Raw genomic sequence first — 6,000 nt, 5'->3', positions numbered from 1 at the left:
GGAGCTCGGCTGCCCACTCGAGCGGAACCACGACACCTATGTAGAGAGCCAGTTGATTTCCTGCATTCTTAAGTGCCCTCAGGTGAAGGAGAGGAAAAAAATAATAAAAATTAAACATTAAAAGTTGTGTTTTAGACAAAGGCTGCATACATAGCAGTGTGAAGTAGAAAACACTGAAAAATGCATATGCTTGTAGTAGAGGAAAATGACTCACGTCTTAAATCAAGCTAGGATCAAAGTGGTTTGTTGATTTATTAATAGCTTGTAATTAACTGTCAGTGAACTGTATATGCAGGATTTATACCAGCAATATAACAGATAAATGGTCATCCCGGAGCCTTACAAAATGTTAGTAAACACCTTCAGATACCTAATACACCCTTCTAGAGCAGTCTCCTACAAGCTTGCAGTGATGTGCTCGCCCTCCTGGGAAGGCATCTTCCCCTGTCTCCACCAACTGCTTCCCTTTTGGATGCCTGGGTGCTACAGCCTCACACGTACCAGTGCTGCTGCACACAATTCACTGATCCACCCAGCCTGTGGGGACACAAGGCGACGACGTGCAGGCACCCCAGGAGCTCTCAATGCTCGTTGCACCCTGGGCTGTCAGCCCGAGGGCAGGACTGCCCACTGCTCCGGGCCTCAGCGGAGCCTGAGGTGCCAGGAGGCTGCCCTCAGTGCCAGGCCACACTGGGCTGCTTCTCTCTTCTGCTTTGCACAATTACAGATTTTAGTGCTTTTGGCTCTTGTTTTTAAGTCGATTCTTCTTTCCACCCAAAGTCTCCTGGTAACTGGTTGCTGTTTAACCCAGCTGATGGCGGCCTTTGTTTGAAACCTGGGCAGGTTTTGAACAAACACCCTCTCAGGTTTGGGTGTTGTGTTCACACATGTGCTGAACTCGCGTTTCTGTATTAGCAGCTGATGTGATCCAGGCTTTTTGGCCAGGAGGAGGCCCTGTGGATTTCCCCCACAATTTCAAGCTGTTTCTTGGGATGCAAGGCACATGGATAAAATAAGAGAGAAAATAAGTCCTTCTTGGAAAAATGTTTCCATTGAAGCACTGGGAATTAATATTGGAGAATCTTATTTGGCTTCAAATTGTGCATGATAGGCCAGGAAGTATCATGATATGGCTGTCTTGTCATGGTAAGAAGGCTTCATTTTTACCAAACCAATGAATTCCATCTAGTTTGTGTATTTGTTCTGAGTTTTGTAGGAATTCCTTATATTACATACAAGTAGAAGTGCAACTTGGAGGTTGAGATCTGCACGCTGTGTGACTTCTGATCATGGGCTTATTCTTGTAACATTACACTCAGAGTTTGTGTGAGTACACTAGGAAAACAAGGAAAAAAATGAACCTTGTGAATAAATGTATATATGAAAAATTTCATACTTCTAGTCAAATATAACTTATAGTTTAATAGATGACAAAACTACAGGATCAGAAGAATGTTGAATACATTTCTGCTCTATATAAGCTCAGCTTTTAGCCAAACGTACAAACTAAGAAAAGGTGTGTGGGGGTTAATTAGTACAGGCATTAATTTAAATGGATCAGAACTCTAATCTTAAACTCACTTGTAATGTGAAGTGCCCTAATATTGAGAAATTATTTATTCTGTGGAAATATCAAAAATTAACAATTTATTGGAATCTAATGAGTAACAGATAATACATATTAGATGTATATTAGATTTAATTAACTTCAAATTACAGGAATTTGGATACTTGAATTGCCGGTCTCTGTATTCTCCCAGAACTAAGCTGCTAGTTTGTGGATGGCTGTAACACCCCTTCTTTAGCTCCACCATCTCGTCTCTACAAAGTACGTAATGCTTTAGCATCTAGATGCCTAGCAGGTGCATCCCTTCCTTCCAGCATCTACTTCAGGGATGTGGTTAACTCTCCCTTTCTTTTCTTCTGTGTCTTCTGTTATCTTTTTTGTGGAGAATTCATTGGTTTATTAAATTTCAGGAATTATTCACTGCTTTAATTTGATGCAGAACTACAAGCATTTGATACAAGGCTTCTCAAGTTACTTCCTAGTATCAGAGCTGTTTTCACTTTTGTAATTAAAAATGTAATTCCCATGAAGTACCACTTTAGACATGATTATCATGTTTCCCAGTCAGTACGTTTCCTGACTCAGCCCGAGATTGTATGATCTTTCAGGAGTAATATAGTAGCTTGGAGGCAAAGGCTGTAGCAACATTTAGCTGGTGAACTAGTGCTGAACTTGATAAGTAACCAGGGTCAAACTGTAAACTGAAGTCATAGCTTAATATCCGTGAAATATGAGTTTGCATAACATCCCATCCACGCCTAATTTTTGCCTTTGGATTTCTGCAGTTACCTGTAGTTCTTTCTGGAATCCTAAAAAAGAGCAGAGATGTAGCTAGTGCCAGGAGGTTTTGTTAGTCGGATCTTGAACAGAGCATTCCTTAGATGATTTTGCCTACAGGAGTTAGCTTAGAAGGCACTCTCAGGGGGCTCTGAGGTGCTGTCACACCGCTGTTCAGTCAACAGAGTCAGAGCACTTGTTTGTTGCATGGGTGACTGATCTTCGATTGCAACCTTTCACAAAACAAACTGAAACATCTGTTGTTTTATTTATAGGTGAGCTTTCCAAAGCGTAGCTTACAGGGTTTCGTTTGTTTTTTCCCTCCCTCCTGGCTCAGTGAATTTTTATTGTATGCAAAGTGGAAATTTAAAAACTGTATAGATTGGGTATCTGTTCAGGACTGTTACAGCCTGGTGGCTGCTACTTTTTGGTAGCTGGGAGTTAAATTATCCCTTATTGAGAGGGTAGGCTTTAATTTGCAGCTTCTGTAACTCTGTGTTTAGAGATCTCAAAGGTACTGAATTAAAAGGTAATGGTATGATTATTTATTGGCCCCATAAATGTGTTTGGAGTAAACTTAGTTGTTCCACTTCGGGAAAGGATTCAGGTTCATGAACCCAAAGGGCTCGTAAGTGTGAGGAAGTGTTTTCCTGCGGCTCCCTGCAGTGAGTTAGTATAACTTGACACAGACAAAATTACGCCAGTATTGACTACTGGGCAGCTTGGCTTCATTATATTAGCTTTCCTGAGTCTCCAAACAGCCACATAGAGACTGTGCATCATTTTACATGTAAGTCAGAGTCCCCTGGCTATAAAAGGATCTAAGAGTTAGATGTCACAGTACTGAAGGCTGCAGCATAGCAATGTTTTTGTAGGCCTATCTTTTGAGTTTCTGCTTTTGAGTATTGCTAAATAACTCCCTCCATTTAACTGTACTTTAAATATTGTTTGTGTTCTAGCAGTTAACCATCTTGAAAACACATCAGTGTGACTTAGTATAGCACTTGAGATGAATTTACAAATGAATCTTGGCATAAGACAAATGTATTTTAACACTTCGGTTTGTGTGCCTGCTTCCTGCATATTTATTTTCAACCTTCAGTTGATTAGCTGCTTTGTCTTGTATACAGAAATGGCCTGTTTAATGCAGTGGGAAGTCAAATAAAAGCCAGCATTTGTTAATGGATGCTTAGAACAGGCACAGTCAGATATTTTAAATTATTCTAAATAAGCAGTAATTCTAATTTATTTCTAAAGATAGAACTATAACAACCCAATTACCTAGTTTACTCACAGACTGTAATGAGTACAGTTAGCATAAAATTGGTCTATAAATTTAATGGGCAATTTCTTGTTCCGTGGACTTTGAACGTACTAGCAAAAACGTGGTAAGCTGTGTTAGATTCTGTAGAGTAGCTTGCTCCCATTGGATGCCTTCTTACTGTAAAATGCCAATCAAATCTGTTCAGTACGAGGAGTTCTTAAAGTATTGGCTCAAACAGGGATGGCAGTAGACCTGAGAGGGATGTTCACCATTCCTTCAAGAAAAACAATCATTATTTGTCTGGGTTAGCATTAGGGTGGCTTTTTTCCTTTCTACTGGAGAGTATTATGACTGTGGATTCAAACTTCAAATATATGTCAGGATGTAACTAGTGTAAGGCCAACTCTATATGTGCAGCCTCATAACTTGCATCATTTTTTTCTAAATGTAGCATATGCACAGAGATCAAAGACTTAAAAAAAAACATGTCAATACCCTACTGATAGAGGAAGGGAGTGCTGGAGTCCCACTGCTGATACAGGGATTCTCAAACCAAGATTCAGACAGCTGCTGCTGTACGTGTGTGCCAGTAGTTGTGCACTCTGCTGGATGTATCCCAGCATGGGGCTTTACAGGATTCCTAGCTGATGTGATCCAAAGATAATGGGAAGTTCTTTGTGACCATACTCTCATACAGTAAAAATAACTGAGATGGTCATAGCAAAGTTGCAGTTACTTGCTGTGACTAAAGTAGTAACAATTATGGACTATGAGAATACATACTTAATACGACATGAAGTTTCTTTCACTTCTGTTCTTAAGAGTGAATAAGCAAACACATAAGGCTTGCAGAATAGAACCAAGTATTTCAAGGTATGTTTTCATGACGGGCTTCTGATTTCCTTCTCCTTTGCAAGCAGGCATTACTCTAAAGAGCGAGCCCAGTCCTACATAAAAACTGATTTCATTGTGTTTTTCTATTAATCCTATTTTCAGCAGTGTTCTTATGGAACAGACTTTCTGACCATACTTCATAAATAACATTATTCTTCAATACAATGCTATTTTTGACAATGCAATTAACTGACAATATTTTTACTAAAAGGTACACCCGAGAAGAGAATAGAGCAGTAATAAAGACATTAAAAGCAATATTTAATTGACCACATAAGGCTTGTATTTTAGTAAAACATCTCTTTTCTTTTTGATAATGTATTTTGCAGGAAATACAATGTGGTATGTCTGTAGTTGCAGTTATTATCACTTGCATTACATGACCTGGCAGTTTGTCCAGCTCTGAGGAATACAGCTAACTGGATGTTGCTGACTGCTTATATTTAACCTTTTTCTCAAAACACAAAAAGGCATAATTTTGCTATAAAAGTGTGAAAATCCCTTTGCTTGTAAGTTTTACTCAACTTTGCAGTATGAATTGACCATAGGAGAATGAAGTCTGTAATGAAAGGAAAATGTAACTTGAAAACGTACAGCCATGGAAGAGGAACGTGTGTGATAACCTTCAAGACCTGCCTCTTTTACCAAGAACTAGAAGGAAACTAAGGAAAGAAAAATGTCTCACAACTTGTTTATTGAAGTTCATATTCAAACATACCAACAAAGACTTGAAATGTATGAGCAGATAGAGATTTTAAAAAATCAGTAAAAAGTAATGTTTTTTCTTTAATCTGAATACTTTCAATTGTCATATGCGTATTTTTCCATTTCACCTCTTGACGCTCTACCTTTACATAGTGTAGTCAACTCTCTGGTCGTTTTTAATTTTCAAACTGTGTTGCTTAGAGGTACTCAATCATAAATCACAATGTCATTTAGTAAATGGAAAGAAACAAACCAGAGTGCACATCATTTCTGGTTTGAATGATAAGTCAGGTTGCCACGAATGCTTTGGTTTAAGACCTTGACATTCATTTTCTCTCTATAGGCATTTATGTCAGGAAAACTCAATTGTCTGAGCACTCTCAGAAAGCAAGGGCAAGAAGTGCCCCACTATGACTAAAGCAAATTCACTGAAAAATAAAAGTCTGTGGATGTTTTTTTCTTCAGTATTTTCTATAACAGTCAGACCTAAGAACAAAACAGAAGTTTCATAATTGGTAGCATGTAAACTGTTTTTGTTTGTTTTTAAATTAAAAATGAATGGATATTGACAAGAAAAAAAAAAGAGTTAAAGATGCACGCATACAAAATTGGAATGTGATATGACAGGAAAATAAGTCTTGTAGCCTGGCTTGGGCTCAGCTTTTTGATTCCTTGTGCAGAAATTAGATAAACAGTCACATGTAAAATCTGACAGTGGGTCACACAAGTCTGTGAGTGGAGCAGCTCTGGAGCTGTGGCCTCCAGATTACTGAGTTATTGCCATCTGCATTTG

General features: G+C 38.6%; 1 long non-coding RNA gene across 1 annotated transcript in view; it reads right to left on the bottom strand.

The window, feature by feature from the left end:
* Nucleotides 1-233: 233 nt before the first annotated feature.
* Nucleotides 234-6,000, bottom strand: part of LOC311433553 — a 24,306-nt gene continuing 18,539 nt past the window's right edge. Inside the window, exon 2 of the long non-coding RNA XR_014690814.1 lies at nucleotides 234-1,335. This is a non-coding gene — a long non-coding RNA (uncharacterized lncRNA). The remainder of the gene's footprint in view (nucleotides 1,336-6,000) is intronic.

This window comes from Aythya ferina (genome assembly GCF_964211825.1).
Source record: "Aythya ferina genome assembly, chromosome: 3".
NCBI classification, from domain to species: domain Eukaryota; kingdom Metazoa; phylum Chordata; class Aves; order Anseriformes; family Anatidae; genus Aythya; species Aythya ferina.
The sequence above is the reverse complement of the archived record's forward strand: the minus strand, read 5'-3'. Positions and strand labels throughout refer to the sequence as shown.